The sequence below is a fragment of the Nycticebus coucang genome, chromosome 8, assembly GCF_027406575.1.
Source record: "Nycticebus coucang isolate mNycCou1 chromosome 8, mNycCou1.pri, whole genome shotgun sequence".
Taxonomy (NCBI): Eukaryota; Metazoa; Chordata; class Mammalia; order Primates; family Lorisidae; genus Nycticebus; species Nycticebus coucang.
In genome coordinates, this window is record NC_069787.1 from 93,044,104 (window position 1) to 93,064,372 (window position 20,269).

The following is a 20,269-nucleotide window of genomic DNA, read 5'->3' on the forward strand; positions in this document are numbered from 1 at the left end:
CGCCCTGACAACAGAGATTCTGCCTCAAAAAAAAAAAAAAAAAGTATCAATACCACTTCATCAACTATACCTGGGCCTCAAAGTAGTTCCCTGAGCTCATGAATTTCATAGGTCACAGCCAATTTACCATATTTGGTAATATAGTAAATTCAAAGAAAAATAAAGGTAATGTAATTTCCATAAAAAACATTAATGTACCACTAATTCCATACACACAAAAATTATTCTTCGATTTTAAGCCCTATGTGATATCTTACTAGCACTTTAAAGAGCATCACAGTTAAAAAAAAAAGAAAAAGACGGGCGGCGCCTGTGGCTCAGTGAGTAGGGCGCCAGCCCCATATGCCGAGGGTGGCGGGTTCAAACCCAGCCCCTGGCCAAACTGCAACAATAACAACAAAAAAAAATAGCCGGGCGTTGTGGCAGGCGCCTGTAGTCCCAGCTGCTCGGGAGGCTGAGGCAAGAGAATCGCGTAAGCCCAAGAGTTAGAGGTTGCTGTGAGCCGTGTGATGCCACAGCACTCTACCTGAGGGCGGTACAGTGAGACTCTGTCTCTACAAAAAAAATAAATAAATAAAAATAAAAAGAGAGAGAGAGAGAGAAATCCCACTGTTTTCTAACCTAGTCACAGAGCCCTTAATTCTCACCACCCTATGAGGTTGGTATTATGAACACTGATTTTATAAATAAGGACCACAGATTCACTAATCTGCCCGCAACCCCACAGCTATGATGTGGTAAAGTTGGGACCTGAACCCTGGTCTTCTAGTGCTATTACTCCCATACTATCACTGCCTGCCACTGATAATTGCAAAGTTTACTAATTTTGGCAAGGCTATCTCAGACTCTTAGACCAACTATTGTCAAAAGGTACCCATTCCTGACTAATTAAGCTGGCTGGTTTGCCTCTGAGCTATCCGAGCAAGCCTCAGCTATAATGAACATATGAGGTGGTTCATAATATCCTTCAAACATTTTTTGTCCCTATTACTATTATTATTATAATTATTATTATTATTTTGTGTGTGTGAGACAGAGCCTCAAGCTGTTGCCCTGGGTAGAGTGCTGTGGCATCACAGCTCACAGCAACCTCCAACTCCTGGGCTCAAGCAATTCTCCTGCCTCCACCTCCCAAGTAGCTGGGACTACAGGTGCCTGCCACAACACCCAACTCTTTTTTTGGTTGCAGCCATGATTGTTGTTTGGCAGGCCCGGGCTAGATTCGAATCTGCCAGCTCAGGTGTATGTGGTTGGCGCCTTAGCCGCTTAAGCCACAGGCGCCGAGCCCTTTTGTCCCTATTATTGTTATCCCATTTTAGTTTGCTAAAGAACAGCTGTCTGGGTAGCCTCATAACATTCTCAAAATATGCCAAACAGAACCTGCTTAAATTAAAATGCAAGCTGCTAAACTAGTTGGCTACTAGGTAATTGGCTATTTAGAGAACGTCATTCTTGATTATCTAAACTTATCTTTAATTATTAGGTATATGACTATGCAGTACTTTTTTTTTTATTAAATCCTAGCTGTGTACATTAATGCAATCATGGGGCAACATGCACTGGTTTTATATACAATTTGAAATATCTTGATCAAACTGGTTAATATAGTCTTCCTGGCATTATCTTAGTTATTGTGTTAAGACATTTATATTCTAGGGCGGCACCTGTGGCTCAAGGAGTAGGGCGCCAGTCCCATATGCCAGAGGTGGCGGGCTCAAACCTAGCCCCAGCCAAAAACCACAAAAAAAAAAAAAAGACATTTATATTCTACATTTAGTAAGTTTCACATGTACCCTTGTAAGATGCACCATAGGTGTGGTCCCACCAATTACCCTCCTATGCAATACTTTTTGTTTTAAGAAAGTCATTGTTTAAGAAAATCAGATGTAATTAAAACTGAGATTTCTCTCCTTTTTTTTTTTTTTGTGGTTTTTGGCCGGGGCTGGGTTTGAACACACCACCTTCGGCATATGGGACCGGCGCCCTACTCCTTGAGCCACAGGCGCCGCCCTCTCCTATTTTTTTTTTTTTTTTAACTGTGAATACACTTCAGTCATTTTCGTTTACAATTGAAACTCTGAGAATTCAAAATTAACATGCTTGCCCCTGAGCTTCTTATAGACACCAGAAAAAGTTTCTACCTTGTGTTCCACATTGTTTTGCTGGGCCTTGTCCAAGTGCACCTTTATGAGCCGGCTGCCATCCAGCTTCACAAAGATTCTCTTGCCCACAATTTCACTTGGGAAGACCAAGTCCTCAAGGGTCACATTGTGCACAGCTGTCAGAGTGCAGCTCCTGGGACGCTTTTGCTTATTTACTGTATGGCTTTTTCGAGTTGGCTTAGGCAGAATTCTCCTCTGGGCAAAAAAGACAACATGCTTCCCACTGAACTTTTTCTCCAATTCAAGTACCAGCCGGACTTGAATTTTCTGGAAAGATTTCAGTTGAGGAATGGGAACAAAGATTATGATAGCATTCCTACCACCACCAACTTCAATTTCCTCAGCTGAGCCTTCAGGTCCGAGTTCAATTCCAGCTCCAGCAAGGACTGGGAAATACCCAACTTAACTCGTCTACCTTCTCACCATTGGGCTTCATGATCTTGGTGCTGGAGCTGAACATGGCCTTCTCCTTGCAGAAAGCCAGCTGAGGAAGAGCTTCTTTCTCTTTTTTTTCAAGACTCTGATTCTCACTCTGTCACTCAGGCTGGAGGGCAATGGTGCAACTCTAACCTCACTGCAATCTTGAATTTCTTCTGCACTCAAGCAATCCTCCTACCTCAACCTTCCATACAGTTGGTACCACATGTGCACATCACCACACCTAGCTAAATTTTAATTTTTTGCCAAGACAGGGTCTTGCTATGTTACCCAGCTGGCCTTGAACTCCCAACTTTATTTATATATATTTTTTGTAGAGACAAAGTCTCACTTTATCACCCTCAGTAGAGTGCTGTGGCATCACACAAAGAGCATTTCTTCCTGTTTGGTAATAAAAATCAGACAGAACAATAACAAAAGTTCAGATTCTGCTCTTTGACAGCAAATGTTTTTTACCCCCATCTCTAATTCAGTGGATAAAAGGGCAAGAAAAATGAAGGATTTGACCTTACTTTTTTTTCTTTTTGAGACAGAATCTCACTATGTCCACCTCAGTATGCCATAGCATCACAGCTCACAGCAACCTCCAACTCCTGGGCTTAAGCGATTCTCTTGCCTCAGCCTCCTGAGTAGCTGGGACTACAGGCGCCCGCCACAACGCCCAGCTATTTTTTTGTTGCAGTTTGGCGGGGGCCAGGTTTGAACCCGCCACCCTCAGTATATGGGGCCAGCGTCCTACCCACTAAGCCCACAGGTGCCACCCTGAACTCCCAACTTTAAACAATCCTCCCACCTTGATCTCCCAAATTGCTAGAATTATAGGTATGAGCCACCACACCTGGCCAGATTATCCCATTTTTAAACCTATTAAATGAGTAATTTTAATGAAAAAAATTTTTCGAGAAAAAGTCTCACTCTGTCACCCTGGCTAAAGTGTAGTGGTGTCACTGTAGCTTACTACAACCTCAAACACCTGGGCTCAAGTGATCCTACTGCCTCAGCCTTCAGGGTAAATGAGACTATAGGGATCTGCCTCAGTATCTGGCTAATTTTTTCTTTTGAGACAGAGCCTCAAGCTGATGCCCTCGGTAGAGTGCCGTGGTATCACAGCTCACAGCAACCTCCAACTCTTGGGCTTAAGCAATTCTCTTGACTCAATCTCCCAAGTAGGTGGGACTACAGGTGCCCACGACAACACCTGTTTTTTGTTGTTGTTATTGTTGCAGTTGCCATTGTTGTTTTAGCAGGCCCGGGCTGGGTTCGAACCCGCCAGCCTTGGTGTACATGGCTGGCTCCCTACCCACTGAGCTACGGGAGCCACCCTAATTTTTTCTATCTTGGGAGAAATGGGCTCTTGCTCTTGCTCAGGCTGGTCTTGAACTCCTGACTTCAAGCAATCCTTCCACCTTGGCCTTCCAGGTATGAGCCACGGCACCTGGCCCAAAAAAAATTTTTTTTTTTTGAGACAGCCTCAAGCTGTCGCCCTGGGTAGAGTGCTGTGGCATCACAGCTCACAGCAACCTCCAACTCCAGGGCTCAAGCGAGTCTCCTGCCTCTGCCTCCCAAGTTGCTGAGACAACAGGTATCCACCACAACGCCTGGCTATTTTTTGGTTACAGCCATCATTGTTGTTTGGCGGACCCAGGCTGGATTCAAACCTGCCAGCTCAGGTGTATGTGGCTGCTGCCTTAGCCACTTGAGCCATAGGCACCGAGATGTGAAATTTGTTTTTAAATAAGTTTTATTTGAAAAAAAAAAAAAAAAGGCAGCGCCTGTGGCTCAGTGGGCAGGGCACCGGCCCCATATACCGAGGGTGGCAGGTTCCAACCCAGCCCCGGCCAAAACTGCAACAATAAAATAGCCGGGCATTGTGGCGGGCACCTGTAGTCCCAGCTACTCGCGAAGCTGAGGTGAGAGAATCGCCTAAGCCTAGGAGTTGGAGGTTGCTGTGAGCTGTGTGATGCCACAGCACTCTACTGAGGGCGATAAAGTGAAACTCTGTCTCTACCAAAAAAAAAAAAAGAAAAAGAAAGAAAGAAAAATACAAGATAAATACATTTTATTTATTTATTTAATATATTTATTTATAGGGGGGAGCAGTGGCTCACACCTATAATCCCAGAACTTTGGGAGGCTAATGCAGTTGGATTGCCTGAACTCACAGGTTTGAAACCAGCCTGAGCAACAGCAACCCTGTCTCTAAAAAGAAATATCCAGGCCTTCTGGTGGGCACCCCTACTCCCAGCTACTTGGGAGGCTGAGGCAGGAGAATCACTTGAGCCCAAGAGTTTGAGGTTCCTGTGAGCTACAATGCCACGGGACTCTACTAAGGTCGACAAAGTGAAACTGTGTCTCAGAAAAAAAAAAAAACAACAACAAAACTTATACATAAAGGATCATGGCAGCATTACTTATAATAACTATAAACTGAAACGACCCAAATAGCTATCAATTGATGAATGGATAGACAACATGTGGTATATCCATACAATGGACTACTATGTGGCCATAAAAATAAAATACTGATACATACTGTAAGATGGATGAACCTTAAAAACATTATGCTAAGAAGTCAGACACAAAGGCTTCATAATGTATGATTCCATTTCTCTAGAATGTCCCAAATAGGCAAATTCATAAGGATAGAAAAGTAGTTACTCATTGCCAGGGACTAAGGAGAAAGGAAAATGACTACTAATGAGAAAAGAGTTTCTTTTGAAGTGATTAAAAATGTTAGGAATGGGCTCAGTACCTGGCAGATTCGAACCAGACCCAGGCCTGCTAAACGACGACAACTGCGACAACCAAAAAAAAAAAAAGATTGTGGAGGGCGCCTGTAGTCCCAGCTACTTGGGAGGCTGATGCAAGAGAATGACTTAAGCCCAAGAGTTTGAGGTTCCTGTGAGCTGAGATGCGACAGCACTCTATGGAGGGTGATAGAGTAAGACTCTCTCTCTCAAAAAAAAGAGAATATCATAAAGAAAAACTGAAATATAAACAGAGCCTTATGCATAAAAATAGCCAAAAATGTAAAACAATCTCTATATGCAATCGCAGTGGAAAACTAAGTAAATCAAATCCTGTCCATCTGATGAAATATTAGGTAGCCTTTAAAGATTACCTTTATAAAGAGCTTTAATAATAGGCCGAGCGGAATGGCTCACCCCTGTAATCCTAGCACTCTGGGAAGCCCAGGCAGGTGGACTGCCTCAGGAGTTCAAGATGCCTCTCTCTAAAAATAGCCAGGGGTTCTGGCAGGAACCTGTAGTCCCAGCTACTTGGGAGATGGAGGTAAGAGAATCACTTGACCCCAAAAGTTGGAGGTTGCCGTGAGCTATGACGCCATGACACTCTACCAAGGGTTACAAAGTGAGACTCTGTCTCAAAAAAAAAAAAAAAAAAAAAAAAAAGAGCGAGAGAGAGCTTTAATAAGATAGGAAAAAACTATCTTAAACTTTTAAAAAGCATGTTTACATGGATGGAGCTAGAACATATTCTTCTTAGTAAAGTATCTCAAGAATGGAAGAAAAAGTATCCAATGTACTCAGCCTTACTATGTAACTAATTTATAACTTTCATATGAAAGCTATAACCCAATTATAACCTAAGAATATGGGGAAGGGAGAGAAGGAGGGGGGCAGGGGGTCAGGATGGGTGGAGGGAGGGTGACTGGTGGGACCACACCTACGGTGTTATCTTAAAAGGGTACATGTGAAACTTACTAAATGTAGAATATAAATGTCTTGCTTAGGCGGCACTTGTGGCTCAGTCAGTAAGGCGCCGGCCCCATATAGAGGGTGGCGGGTTCAAACCCGGCCCCGGCTGAACTGCAACCAAAAAAAAAAATAGCCAGGCGTTGTGGCAGGCGCCTGTAGTCCCAGCTACTCGGGAGGCTGAGGCAAGAGAATCGCTTAAGCCCAGGAGTTGAGGTTGCTGTGAGCTGTATGATGCCATGGCACTCTACCAAGGGCCATAAAGCGAAACTCTGTCTCTACCAAAAAAAAAAAAAAAAAGTCTTGTTTTTTTTTTTTTTTGGGGGGGGGATGGGTTTGAACCCGCCACCTCCGGCATATGGGACTGGCGCCCTACTCCTTGAGCCACAGGCGCCGCCCAGAATATAAATGTCTTAACATAATAACTAAGAAATGCCAGGAAGGCTATGTTAACCGGTGTGATGAAAATATGTCAAATGGGCTTTTTGTCCGACGTCTTAGCCAGGTTGCGGTAGTGGCAGCTCCTCTCCTAGCTTCACAATGCCGCCCAAGGACGACAAGAAGAAAGATGCCAGAAAGTCGGCCAAGAAAGACAAAGACCCAGTGAACAAATCTGGAGGCAAGGCCAAAAAGAAGAAGTGGTCCAAAGGCAAAGTTCGGGACAAGCTCGACAACCTAGTCTTGTTTGACAAAGCTACGTATGACAAACTCTGTAAGGAAGTTCCCAACTATAAGCTTATCACTCCAGCTGTGGTCTCTGAGAGACTGAAGATTCGAGGTTCCCTGGCCAGGGCAGCCTTTCAGGAGCTCCTTAGTAAAGGCCTTATCAAACTGGTTTCAAAGCACAGAGCTCAAGTAATTTACACCAGAAATACCAAGGGTGGAGATGACCCAGCTGCTGGTGAAGATGCACAAACAGGGTCCAACCAACCATATATTTGGAAAAATAAAACTTTATTGAACAAAAAGAAAATATGTTGGGCGGTGCCTATGGCTCAGTAGGTAAGGCACAGGCCCCATATACCGAGGGTGGTGGGTTCAAACCCAGCCCCAGCCAAACTGCAACCAAAAAATAGCCGGGCGTTGTGGCGGGTGCCTGTAGTCCCAGCTGCTCGGGAGGCTGAGGCAAGAGAATCGTTTAAGCCCAGGAGTTGGAGGTTGATGTGAGCTGTGTGAGGCCACGGCACTCTACCGAGGGCCATAAAGTGAGACTCTGTCTCTACAAAAAAAAAGAAAATATGTCAAATGGTATATAAAACCAGTGTATGGCACCCCATAATTGCATTAATGTACACCGCTATGATTTAATAATAAATAAATAAATAAATAAATAGGTTTTGGTGGAGGGAGGGTAATGAGTGGGGCCCCATCTACTGTGCATCTTAGAATGGGTACAGGCGAAACTTACTTAATGCAGAATACAAATGCCTACATACAGTAACTAAGAAAATGCCATGAAGGCTACGTTGAACAGTTTGATGAGAATATTTCAGATTGTATATGAAACCCGCACATTGTACCCCTTGATTGCACTAATGTACACAGCTATGACTTAACAATAAAAATAAATAAATTAAAAAAAAAATTTAAAAAGCAAGCCAGGGGTGGCGCCTGTGGCTCAGTGAGTAGGGTGATGGCCCAATATACCAAGGGTGTTGGGTTCAAACCCGGCCCCGGCCAAACAGCAACACAAAAATAACCAGGCGTTGTGGCAGGCACCTGTGGTCCCAGCTACTCGGGAGGCTGAAGCAAGAGAATTGCCTAAACCCAGGAGTTGGAGGTTGCTGTGAGCTGTGACGTCACGGCACTCTACCAAAGGCAATAAAGTGAGACCGTCTCAACCAAAAAAAAAAAACAAAACAAAAAAACAGCAAGCAGGGTGCAGGGGCTCATGCCTATAATCCTAGCACTTTGTAAGGCCAAGGCGGGTGGACTACCTGAGGTCACAGGTTCGAGACAGCCAAAGTGAGACCTCATAACTAAAAATACCCAGGATGGGCGGCACCTCTGGCTCAAGGAATAGGGTGCTGGCCCCATATACCGGGGGGAGGTGGGTTCAAACCTGGCCCCCATCAAAACTGCAAAAAATAGAAATAAAAAAAAAAACACTTAAGCCCAAGAGTTTGACCTTGCTGTGAGATATGAAGCTATGGCACTCTACCAAGGGCAAAGTCTAAGGATGGTTTTTAGAGAGCATTTCTTCCTGTTTGGTAATAAAAATCAGACAGAACAATAACAAAAGTTCAGATTCTGCTCTTTGACAGCAAATGTTTTTTACCCCCATCTCTAATTCAGTGGATAAAAGGGCAAGAAAAATGAAGGATTTGACCTTACCTTTTTATCTTTTTGAGAGAGAATCTCACTATGTCCACCTCAGTATGCCATAGCATCACAGCTCACAGCAACCTCAAACTCTTGGGCTTAAGTGATTCTCCTGCCTCAGCCTCCTGAGTAGCTGGGACTACAGGTGCCTGCCACAACAACCAGCAATTTTTAGAGACAAGGTCTTGCTCTTGCTCAGGCAGGTCTCAAACCCGTGAGCTCAGACAATCCACCCACCTAGGCCACCCAAAGTACTAGGATCACAGGCTTAAGCCACCATGCCCAACAAATTGAGCTTATTTTTCTTTTCTTTTTTTTTTTTTTAGAGATAGAGTCTCAATTTATCACCCTCAATAGAGTGCTGTAGCGTCACAGGTCACAGCAACTCCAGCTCTTGGGCTTAGGTGATTCTCTTGCCTTAGCCTCCCAAGTAGCTGGGACTACAGGAGTCGGTCACAACAGCTGGCTATTTTTTTTTTTGGTTGAAGTTTGCCGGGGCCAGGTCTGAACCTGCCACCCTGGGTATATGGGGCAGGTGCCCTACCCACTGAGCCACAGGTGCTGCCCCAACTTGAGCTTATTAATTAACAAATTTAAAAACAGAATTAACAATCAGCAAACCCAATCACATTACCATGATATTCCTACGTTCATTAAGGAACTATTTTGTAAATGAAGCCAGAACATATTTCTTTTTTTTTTTTTTTTTATTGTTTGGGATTCACTGAGGTTACAAAGAATTAGGTTATGGTGACTGCATGTGTTAGGTGAACACATAATAATTATGTTCCTGCAACCAAGAGGTGTGCCTTATAGAACATATTTCTTTACAGATATAATACATAAAATTAAAGTTCCTATTCTAAAGCACGAAGGTTATTATCCTTAGCATTCTGAGTCACAGAAACAAAAGATAATTAGGTGTAAGAAGTATAGAAAAGCAGAACAGGGGCGGCGCCTGTGCCCCAGTGAGTAGGGCGCCGGCCCCATATACTAAGGGTGTAGGGTTCAAACCCAGCCCCAGCCAAACTGCAACAAAAGAATAGCTGGGCGTTCTGGCAGGTGCCTGTAGTCCCAGCTACTTGGGAGGCTGAAGCAAGAGAATCACCTAAGCCCAGGAGTTGGAGGTTGCTTTGAGCTGTGAAGCCATAGCACTCTACCAAGGGCTTTAAAGTAAGACTCTGTCTCTAAAAAAAAAAAAAAAGAAAGAAAGAAAAGAAAAGCAGAACAGAAGAACAATTTACCTTTCATGGACCTCAGGAATCACTTTATAATATGTAATGATAGGCTTATAACACTCTACTTCTTTTCTGCACCATTTTCTAAGCCATTTAGAGGCATTACATTTCTCTAAATCCCACTACAATAGCACCTTGACCCTAGCATTTATTGAACATACATTCAGTAGTAGGTAAAGAGAAATGAAGTGTAGACTCTGACTTTAAGGGGTTCTCAGTCCACTGAAAAACGTATTTAATTTTTTTTTTTTTTAGAGACAGAGTTTCACTTTGTCACCCTCAGTAGAGTACCATCACAGCTCACAGCAACCTCCAGGTTTTGGGCTTAGGCGATTCTCTTGCCTCAGGCTCCCCAGTAGCTGAGACTGCAGGTACCAAGTACCACCACAATGCCAGGCTATTTTTTGTTACAGTTTGGCCAGGTGGTGGTTCGACCCGCCACCCTTGGTATCTGGAGCCAGCGCCCTACTCACTGAGCCACAGGTGCTGCCCGACATATTTAATTTTAAAACATTATAGAAATTATAATGAATCCACCAAAATACCTGTTAGGCTATTAATAAACAAGTTCAGAAATATTTAAAAATCAGATGTTTCTATACACTAACAATCAAAAATGCAAAATGAAATTAAGAAAACAATTCTGGGGCAGCATCCATATAGCTCTGTGGGTAGGGCACCAGCCACATACACTGAGGTTGGCACGTTTGAACCCAGCCTGGGCCAGCTAAAACAACAATGACAACTGCAACAACAACAATGAAATTAGCCAGGCATTGTGGCAGGTGCCTATGATCCCAGCTACTTGAGAGGCTGAGGCAAGAGAATTGCTTGAGCCCAAGAGTTTGAGGTTGCTATGAGCTGTGATGCTACAGCACTCTACCCAGAGTGACAGCTTGAGACTCTGTCTCAAAAAAAGAAAAAAAAAAAAAAAACAATACCAGGCCAGGTACAGTGCCTCAGGCCTATAATCCCAGCAAATTAGGAGGCTAAGGCAAAAGGATCACTTGAGGCCAGGAATTCAAGACCAGCCTAGCCAACACTCTACAGATACCTTAAAAATTAGCCAAGCATGGTGCAACAAACCCCTACTACTAGATACTGGGGAGGCAGAGGCAGGAGAATTGTTCTAGCACTGGAGGTAGAGGCTATAATGAGCTGTAATCGTGCTAAGGCACTCCAGTCTGGGCAACTTCAAGATCCTGCTTCCAAAAAATATATAAATTTTTTGTGAAAGAAATTAAAGACAAATATTTGGGAAGACAGCCCATTTGCATGGAATGGAAGATTTAACACAGTTAAGATGGCAACACTATACTGACCTACAAACTCTACACAGGCCCTATCAAAATTCCAACTGCCTTTTCTGTAGTTGATTCTAATATTCATATGGACATACCAGAGATCAAGAATAGCCAAAGCAGGCTGGGCGTGGTGGCTCACGCCTATAATCCTAAGCATTCTGGGAGGCCAAGGTGGGTGGGTTGCCTGATCTTGTGGACTGTCTGATCTCATTGATTGAAGACCAGCCTGATCAAGAGAGAGACCCCATACCTTAAAAAAAAAAAAAAGGCCAGGCACGGTGACTCACACCTGTAATCCCAATACGTGGGTGGATGGATTGCCTGAGCTCTCAGGTTCAAGACCAGCCTGAGCCAGAATGAGACCTGTCTCTAAAAAGCTGGGCGTGTGGCAGGCGCCTGTAGTCCCAACAAATGGGAGGCTGAGGCAAGAGAATCACTTGAGTCCAAGAGTTTGAAATTGCTGTGAGCTATGATGCCACAGCATACTGCTGAGGGCAACAAGGTGAGACTCTTGTCTCAAAAAAAAAAATAGCCAAAGCAATCTTGAAAAACAAAGCTATATTAATCAAGACAGCATGGTACTGGCATAGGATGGATATGTATATCAAATGGAGTAGAATTCAGAGTACAGAAATAAACCTACACATCAGGGTTTGGTTGACTTGCAACATGTATACTAAGATGATTCAATGGGGAAAAAAAAGTCTCTTTTTTTATTTTCCTGAGACAGAGTCTTACCTTTTCACCCTGCCCCTGGGTAGAGGGTCCTGTGGTCATAGCTCACAGCAACCTCAACTCCTGAGCTCAGCCTCTGAGAATACTAAGATTACAGGCGTGAGCCACCACTTCTGGCCAAGAAACAGTCAAGAGTGAGACCCCAACTCCTAAAAAAAAAATGTTAAAACCCAGCCAGGCACCATGGTGAGCGCTTGTAATCCCAGCAGCTTTCGGAGGCTGAGGCTCTGACTGTGGGATGCACACAGCCCGAGTCTGAGGTTGCAGTATGACGCCATTGCACTCTGCTCAGAGCACAGGGTGGGACTCTGTCTCAACAAAACAAAAGCAAAGAAAAAAATAGTGGAAAGATAACAAACAAAGATCGCAAACTCCTACCTCATACTATATATAAAAGTTAACTTGAAACTGATCAAAACCTAAATGTAACAACCAAAACTATCAAATTCTTAAAACATAAGACAAAATCTGGGTGATCTTGCATAAGGCTAGATGTGACACCTACAACACAAGCAACCAAGTTAAAAATAGATAAATTGAGCTTAATCAAAATTAAAAACGTCTGTGTATTTTTTGTTTTGGTTTAGTTTTTAAAGACAGTTCTGGGATTACAGGCCTGGGATCCTTTTGTGTTTCAAACTATCATAAAAGTGAAGCTGAGTATGGTAGCATGGTCCTATAGTGTCAGCTACTCTTGAGGCAAGAGAATCACTTGAGCCCAGGAGTCTGAGCTTACAATGAGCTAAGATTATGCCACTGAACTCTTTTCTGCCTGGGCCAAAGAGTGAGACCCTGTCTCTAAAGAACAAAAAACAGGAAGGTGAAAAAATAAACCCATACAAGGGGAGAAAATATTTGCAAATCATTTATCTGATAAAGCATTCATATCTACAATATACTATAAAGAACTTACAATTGGGCAATAAAAACAAGCACCCTAATTTAAAAGCAGCAAAAGATCTGAATAAACATTTCTCCAAAGAAGACATACAACTGGCCAATAAGCACATCAGGCATTGGGGAAATCCATATCAAAACCATGATGAGATACCACTTCATACCCAACCACTAGGATAGCTATAATAAACAAAACAGGTAGGCTCGGCTCCTGTAGCTCAGCGGCTAGGGCACTGGCCACATACATGGGGGCTGGCGGGTTCGAACCTGGCCCAGGCCTGCCAAACAACAAGGACAACTACAACAACAACAACAACAAAAAATAGCCAGGCGTTGTGCTGGCCGCCTGTAGTTCCAGCTACTTGGGAGACTGAGGCAAGAGAATCGCTTAAGCCCAAGAGTTTGAGACTTTCGGTGGCGGCCGCAGAGCAGACACAGAGACCAGTGGCCTTGGGCGCGTTGCCATACGCTAACCAGCCCACCATGCGGATCACGGAGCTCACTGACCAGAACGTCAAGTTCATCATTGAGAATACGGACCTGGCAGTGGCCAATTCTATTCAGAGGGTTTTCATTGCTGAGGTGCCCATAATAGCCATTGAGTGGGTTCAAATTGATGCCAATTCCTCAGTCCTTCACGATGAGTTCATTGCTCACAGACTTGGATTAATTCCACTCATCAGTGATGACATCGTGGACAAGCTACAATACTCTGGGGACTGCACATGTGAGGAACTCTGCCCTGGGTGCTCAGTGGAGTTCACCCTTGATGTGAGATGCAATGAAGACCAAACTCGTCATGTCACATCTCAAGACCTTGTCTCCAACCACCATCGGGTCATTCCAGTGACTTCTCGGAGCCGAGATAATGACCCCAGTGACTATGTGGAACAGGATGACATCCTCATCATCAAGTTGAGAAAGGGCCAGAAGTTGAGACTTCGTGCCTATGCCAAAAAAGGTTTTGGCAAAGAACATGCCAAATGGAACCCTACTGCAGGGGTGGCTTTTGAATACGATCCAGACAATGCTCTGAGGCACACAGTGTACCCCAAGCCCAAGGAATGACCAAAGAGTGAGTACTCGGAGCTGGATGAGGATGAGTCACAGACTCCCTATGACCACAACAGCAAGCCAGAAAGGTTTTACTATAATGTGGAGTCCTGTGGCTCTCTGCGCCCTGAAACCATCATCCTCTCAGCCATCTCTGGACTAAAGAAACTGAGTGATTTACAGACTCGATTAAGCCATAAGATCCAGAGTGATGTATTAACCATAAACTAGGTGCAGCCAGCACGGGGCTTCAAGTCTCTCTTGGGACTTCTAATTTCTGAGATCTAGACTGCTATTGCACAAGTTTCTTGGCAGGTCATCAGTACCAGCTAGAAGGGGGGTCACAGATAGTACTAGGGATGCCACTGCTACTCAGGCAGGACAGTTTTTTATTTGCTGATTGCCAATAGTGCTCCCAAGAATGCAGACTGCCCTGTTTCCTAATGCACCTGTTGGGGCCATGCTGCTTCCCTGTTGATAGCTGCTGCACTGGGTTTCTCTCCTGGGCATTCCAGTTCTTTAAACCCTTTTGGCCCAAAAGAAATTATCACAGTTGTACCTTAGGTTTCTCACGTTAGGGCCAAATATGAGGACCCTCATTTGGGGGGCCTATAAACCCTTCTCATCCTTTCCCCAAGGCCAGCCTGTTGGCACAATTAGTTACCTAATTTGAGAGGTAATGGAGAACAACCTTAGACCTTGGCTATTGTTCCCCTACTCAATAAACACGGCATTTCATTCTCTTACCAGCAAAAAAAAAAAAGAGTTTGAGGCTGCTGTGAACTGTGACGCCACGGCACTCTACCAAGGATGACATAGTGAGACTGTCTTAAAAAAAAAAAAAAAAAGAAAAGAAAAGAAAAGAAATAGTAACAAGTGTTTTCAACAATGTGGAGAGAACCTGTAACCCTCTTATACTGCTGAGAACATAAAATGGTATGGCTACTTTAGAAAACATTCTGGCAATTTCTTAAAAGGTTAAACATAATTAGCTTGGTGCAATAACATCAACTCATAGTTCTAGCTACTCAGGAGGCTGAAACAGGAGGATCACTTGAGCCCAGGAGTTCCAGGCTACACTGGGTTATGACCATAATAGCCGCTGCACTCTAGCCTGGGCAACACAGTATAACCCCATCTCTAAAATAGAGTTAAAAATAAATTTTAAAAGAGTTTTTTTCGTTAAACATAATTATCATAAGACCCAGTAATTCTACTTCTAGGTATTTAAGCAAGACAAATGAAAATGTACATCCACACCAAAACATATTTCAATGTTTACAGCATCATTGTCCATCATAGCTAAAAAGTAGAAAACAACCCTAATGTTCATCCACATACTGGTGCACTACTCAGAAAAATTAATAACATATGATACATGCTATAGCACAGATAAACGTAAAAACAATATCCTCAGTGAAAAAAAGCTAAACACAAAAGACCGTTTATAGTATGATTCCATTTACATGGAATGTCCAGAATACAGACAGGAAGATCAGTGGTTACCAGGGCCTCGGGAAATGAAGGGAATGAGTAGGGACTGCTAATGGGCATGAGGTTTCTTTTGGGAATCATGAAAATGTTCTGGAATTAGATAATAGTGCTGGTAACACAACATTGTGAATACACCAAAAACCACTAAATTGTATGCTTTACGATGGTGAGTTTTATGGTATGTGAATTATAGATTACTTTTATTAAACCTGGAAAGTCATACACTCAAAGATATATGAAACACCAAAGAGTACTTAACTCAGATGAGGATAGAAAGGACAGAAAAGGCTTTCTTTTTTTTGAGACAGAGTCTCACTATGTCACCCTCTGTAGAATGCTATGGCGTCATAGCTCACAGCAACCTCATACTCCTGGGATCAAGCTATTCTCTTGCCTCAGCCTCCCAAGTAGCTGGGACTATAGGTGCCTACCACAACATCCAGCTACTTTTTTTTTTCCGTTGTAGTTGTCATTGTTGTTTGGCAGACCTGGGCTGGATATGAACCCGCCAGCTCCAGTGTATGTGGCTGGCGCCCTAGCCGCTGAACTACAGGCACCGAGCCAGAAAAGGATTTCTTTCTTTTTTTTTTTTTTTTGTAGAGACAGAGTTTCACTTTATTGCCCTCGGTAGAGTGCCGTGGCATCACACAGCTCACAGCAACCTCCAACTCCTGGGCTTAGGCGATTCTCTTGACTCGGCTTCCCGAGTAGCTGGGACTACAGGCCAGAAAAGGATTTCTAAAAGTAACACCTACGGGGCTGAGCCACTGTGCCAGCCTGAGCAAAAGTGAGATCACTTCTCTACTAAAAATCGAAAACCTGAGGCAAGAGGATCGTTTGAGCCAGAGTTGGAGGTTGCTGTGAGCTATGATGCCACAGCACTATACCAAAGGCGACAGCTTGAGACTCTAACTCAAAAATAAAACAATAAATAAATAAATAAAGGTAACACCTGAGCCGATAAATTTCTCTAATCCCCAACCTCCCCTCCTCACAATCCTTCCTAAATTCAGAAATCACTTATCTGTCACCCAAAGCAACACTCACTCTCCCAATTCAAATTATTTCTTTTTTTTTTTTTTTTTTTGGAGAGACAGAGTTTCACTTTATCGCCCTCAGCAGAGTGCCGTGGCGTCACACTGCTCACAGCAACCTCCAACTCCTGGGCTTAGGTCATTCTCTTGCCTCAGCCTCCCAAGTAGCTGGGACTACAGGCGCCCGCCACAACTCCCAGCTATTTTTTTGTTGCAGTTTGGCCGGGGCTGGGTTTGAACCCGCCACCCTCAGTATATGGGGGCGGCGCCCTACCCACTGAGCTACAGGCACTGCCCTCAATTCAAATTATTTAAATAAAAATATATCCTTCCGGGTGGTGCCTGTGGCTCAAAGGGGTAGGGCGCTGGCCCCATATGCCGGAGGTGGCGGGTTCAAACCCAGCCCTGGCCAAAAACTGCAAAATAAATAAATAGATAATATTTTTAAAAAATATATATATATATATATCCTTCCTATAAAAGAAAGAGTGGAAGCTTGCTTCTGAATCCAAAAGAGAAAGTGGATTAACCCAAATTAATCATTGGTTAAGGTTCACAAATCCAAAATGCTCCAAAATCCAAAACTTTTTGAGCACCAACAAAATGTTCAAATGAAATGTTCATTAGAATATTTTGAAATATTTGAATACTGCAAACATGCCAATATCTGAAAAAGTCCAAAATCCAAAACAGTTTTGGTCCTAAGTATTTCAAATAAGAGATACTCAAGCTTGTATCCGAGAATTTTAGACACTTTAACAAAAAACTCAAAGATATTAAAAAAACAAAAATGAAGAAGAAGAAAAAAGAAGCGAGGAAAAAAAGGGCGGTGACTGTGGCTCAGTGGGTAGGGTACCAGCCCCATCTACGGAGGGTGGTGGGTTCAAACCCGGCCCTAGCCAAACAGCAACAAAAAAATAGCTGGGTGTTGTGGCGGGCGCCTGTAGTCCCAGCTACTCAGGAGGCTGAGGCAAGAGAATCACCTAAGCCCAGGAGTTGGAGGTTGCTGTGAGCTGTATACCGAGGGTATAAAGTGAGACTCTGTCTCTTAAAAAAAAAAAAAAAACTCAAACAGGTCTTGGCGTCCATAGAACAAAGGGTACGAAGTCAACCACATACACAGGCCTGGGCCAGCTAAAACAACAATGACAACTGCAACAACAACAACAACAAAAAATAGTTGCACAGTGGCTCACGCCTATAATCCCAGCACTTCGGAGGCCAAGGCAGGTGGATTGCCTGAGCTCATAAGTTCAAAACCAGCCTGAGCCAGAGCAAGACCCTGTCTCTAAAAATAGCCAGGCGTAGGGCGGCACGTGTGGCTCAAGGAGTAGGGCGCCGGTCCCATATGCTGGAGGTGGCGGGTTCAAACCCAGCCCCGGCCAAAAAAACCAAAAAAAAAAAAATAGCCAGGCATTGTGGTGGGTGCCTGTAGTCCAGCTACCTGGGAGGCTGAGGCAAGATGTTGAGGTTGAAGATGTTGAGGTTGCTATGAGCTATGATGCCACAGCACTTTATCAAGGGCATCCAAGTGAGACTTCTCAAAAATAAATAAAAATAAAAACAATAAAAAGTTAAATACAGGTTGGGCCCAGTGGCTCATGCCTGTAATCCCAGCACTCTGGGAGGTCAAGGTGGGTGGACTGCTTGAGCTTAGGAGTTTGCAACCAGCTTGAGCAAAAGTGAGACCCTGGCTCTACTAAAAATAGAAAAACTAGCCAGGCATAGTGGTGCACACCAGAAGACCCAGCTACTTGGGAGGCAAGCCCTAACTCTTGGGCTTAAGCCTAACTCAAAAAAAAAAGGCCAGGGTGGCGCCTGTGGCTCAGGCTCAGTAAGTAAGGCACTGGCCCCATATACCAAGGGTGGTGGGTTCAATCCCGGCCCAAACTGCAACAACAACAAAAAAAAAGGCCAAACCTAGCAGGGTGTGGTGGCTCATGCCTGTAATGCTAACACTCTGGGAGGCCAAGGTGGGTAGACTGCTTGAGCTCAGGAGTTCAAGACCAGCCTAACAAAGAGGGAGACCCTGTCTCCACTAAAAAAAGAAAAAAAAAAAATTAGCCAAGAGTTGTGGCAGGTGCCTGTAGTCCCAAATACACATGAAGCTGAGGCAAGATCTCTTCAGCCCAAGAGTTTGAAGATGCTGTGAGCTATGACGCCTTCCCTCCTGCCCCCACCCCCTGCACTCTACCCACAGCCTACCCAAGGGGACAGAATGAGACAGTCTCAAAGACTTAAAAAAAAGCGAAAGCCAGAACAATCTGAGCAAAAAATTGAATTAAAACTAAGCTGGGCATAGTGGCTCACGCCTATAATCCTAGCACTTTGGAAGGCTGAGGCGGGTGAATTGCCTGAGCTCAAAAGTTTGAGACCAGGTGCCTGGAGATGGGAGTCTGATGTCTGAGCTCACCAAAGCCTGATAAATGGGGGTTCCCTGTCTAGCCTTCAGTGGAAAAATCTTGTATCAATGTTCATATCTCATAAAAAGTCTCTCATTTATAAAATGGGGGAGGGGGAAGGGAGTTTGAGACCAGCCTGAGCAAGGACAAGATCTCCTCTCTAAAAAAGTAGCCGAGTATTTGCAGGGTATTGTGGCAAATGCCTGTAGTCCCAACTACTTGGGAGACTGAGGCAAGAGGATCTCTTGAGCCTAAGAGTTTGGGGTGGCTGTGAGCTAAGACGCCACAGCACTCTATCCAAGGTGACAAAGTGACACTCTCTCAAAAAAATAAATGTAAAATAAATATTCAGGAGTCCATATTGATATAAATGATTTAATAAATAAATGTAGGAAAGACATAAATCTTCCTTACAGAATTCCAAATAAAAGCAGAAGCAATCAGGGAAACAGAAAATTACAACACAATAATTGCTGATACAGGCAATATTTACTGATGAATGCTAAAAAACTTTAAGGAAAGGCTGGGTGTGGAGGATCACACCTGTAATCATAATACTCAAGAGGCCAAGGTGGGAAGATAACTTGAGGTCAGGAGTTTGAGACCAGACTAAGCAAAAAAGCCAGATCATGGCGGTGCCTGTGGCTCAGTGAGTAGGCGCCGGCCCCATATGCCGAGGGTGGCGGGTTCAAGCCCAGCCCCGGCCAAACTGCAACAAAAAAATAGCCAGGCGTTGTGGTGGGCGCCTATAGTCCCAGCTGCTCGGGAGGCTGAGGCAAGAGAATCACGTAAGCCCAAGAGTTAGAGATTGCTGTGAGCCGTGTGACGCCACAGCACTCTACCCAAGGGCAGTACAGTGAGACTCTGTCTCTACAAAAAAAAAAAAAAAAAAGCCAGATCCTGTCTATACTAAAAACAGAGAAATTAGCTGGGCACTGTGGCATACACCTGTAGTCCCAGCTACTCAGGCTAAGGCAAGAGCCCAGCAGTGTGAGCCCTCAATGTGAGCAAGGCTGTAACCGTGACACTCTAGTCCAAGGGACAGACTGAGATTCTGTCAACAACAACAAAAAAGAAAACTTTAGGGTGGCGCCTGTGGCTCAAGGAGTAGGGCGCCGGTCCCATATGCCGGAGGTGGTGGATTCAAACCCAGCCCCGGCCAAAAAAAAAACCACAAAAAAAAAAAAAAAACAACTTTAAGGATAGGGTGGCGCCTGTGGCTCAAAAGAGTAGGGCGCTGGCCCCATATACCAGAGGTGGTTGGGTTCAAACCCAGCCCTGGCCAAAAACTGCAAAAAAAAAAAAAAAAAAATACAAACAAAAAAAAACTTTAAAGGATAAATCAGATCTCTTTATGTATACCCTCACAGTATTTATCCCAAAATATTTATTAATTACTGCAGTGATTTTAACATACGCCCACAAATTCTTTGATACTCCTCCCTTCAAGAGGTGGAGCTTAATTCCCCCCACTGAG

At 43.9% G+C, this 20,269-nt stretch overlaps 1 protein-coding gene and 1 pseudogene across 25 annotated transcripts in view; both read right to left on the reverse strand.

The window, feature by feature from the left end:
- Positions 1–20,269, reverse strand: part of MAP4 (microtubule associated protein 4) — a 206,821-nt gene that overhangs the window by 181,208 nt on the left and 5,344 nt on the right. The window lies entirely within an intron of this gene.
- LOC128592538 (40S ribosomal protein S7-like) lies at positions 2,049–2,749 on the reverse strand (annotated as a pseudogene). Its single transcript, XR_008381912.1, has one exon. The product of XR_008381912.1 is annotated as a 40S ribosomal protein S7-like (transcript).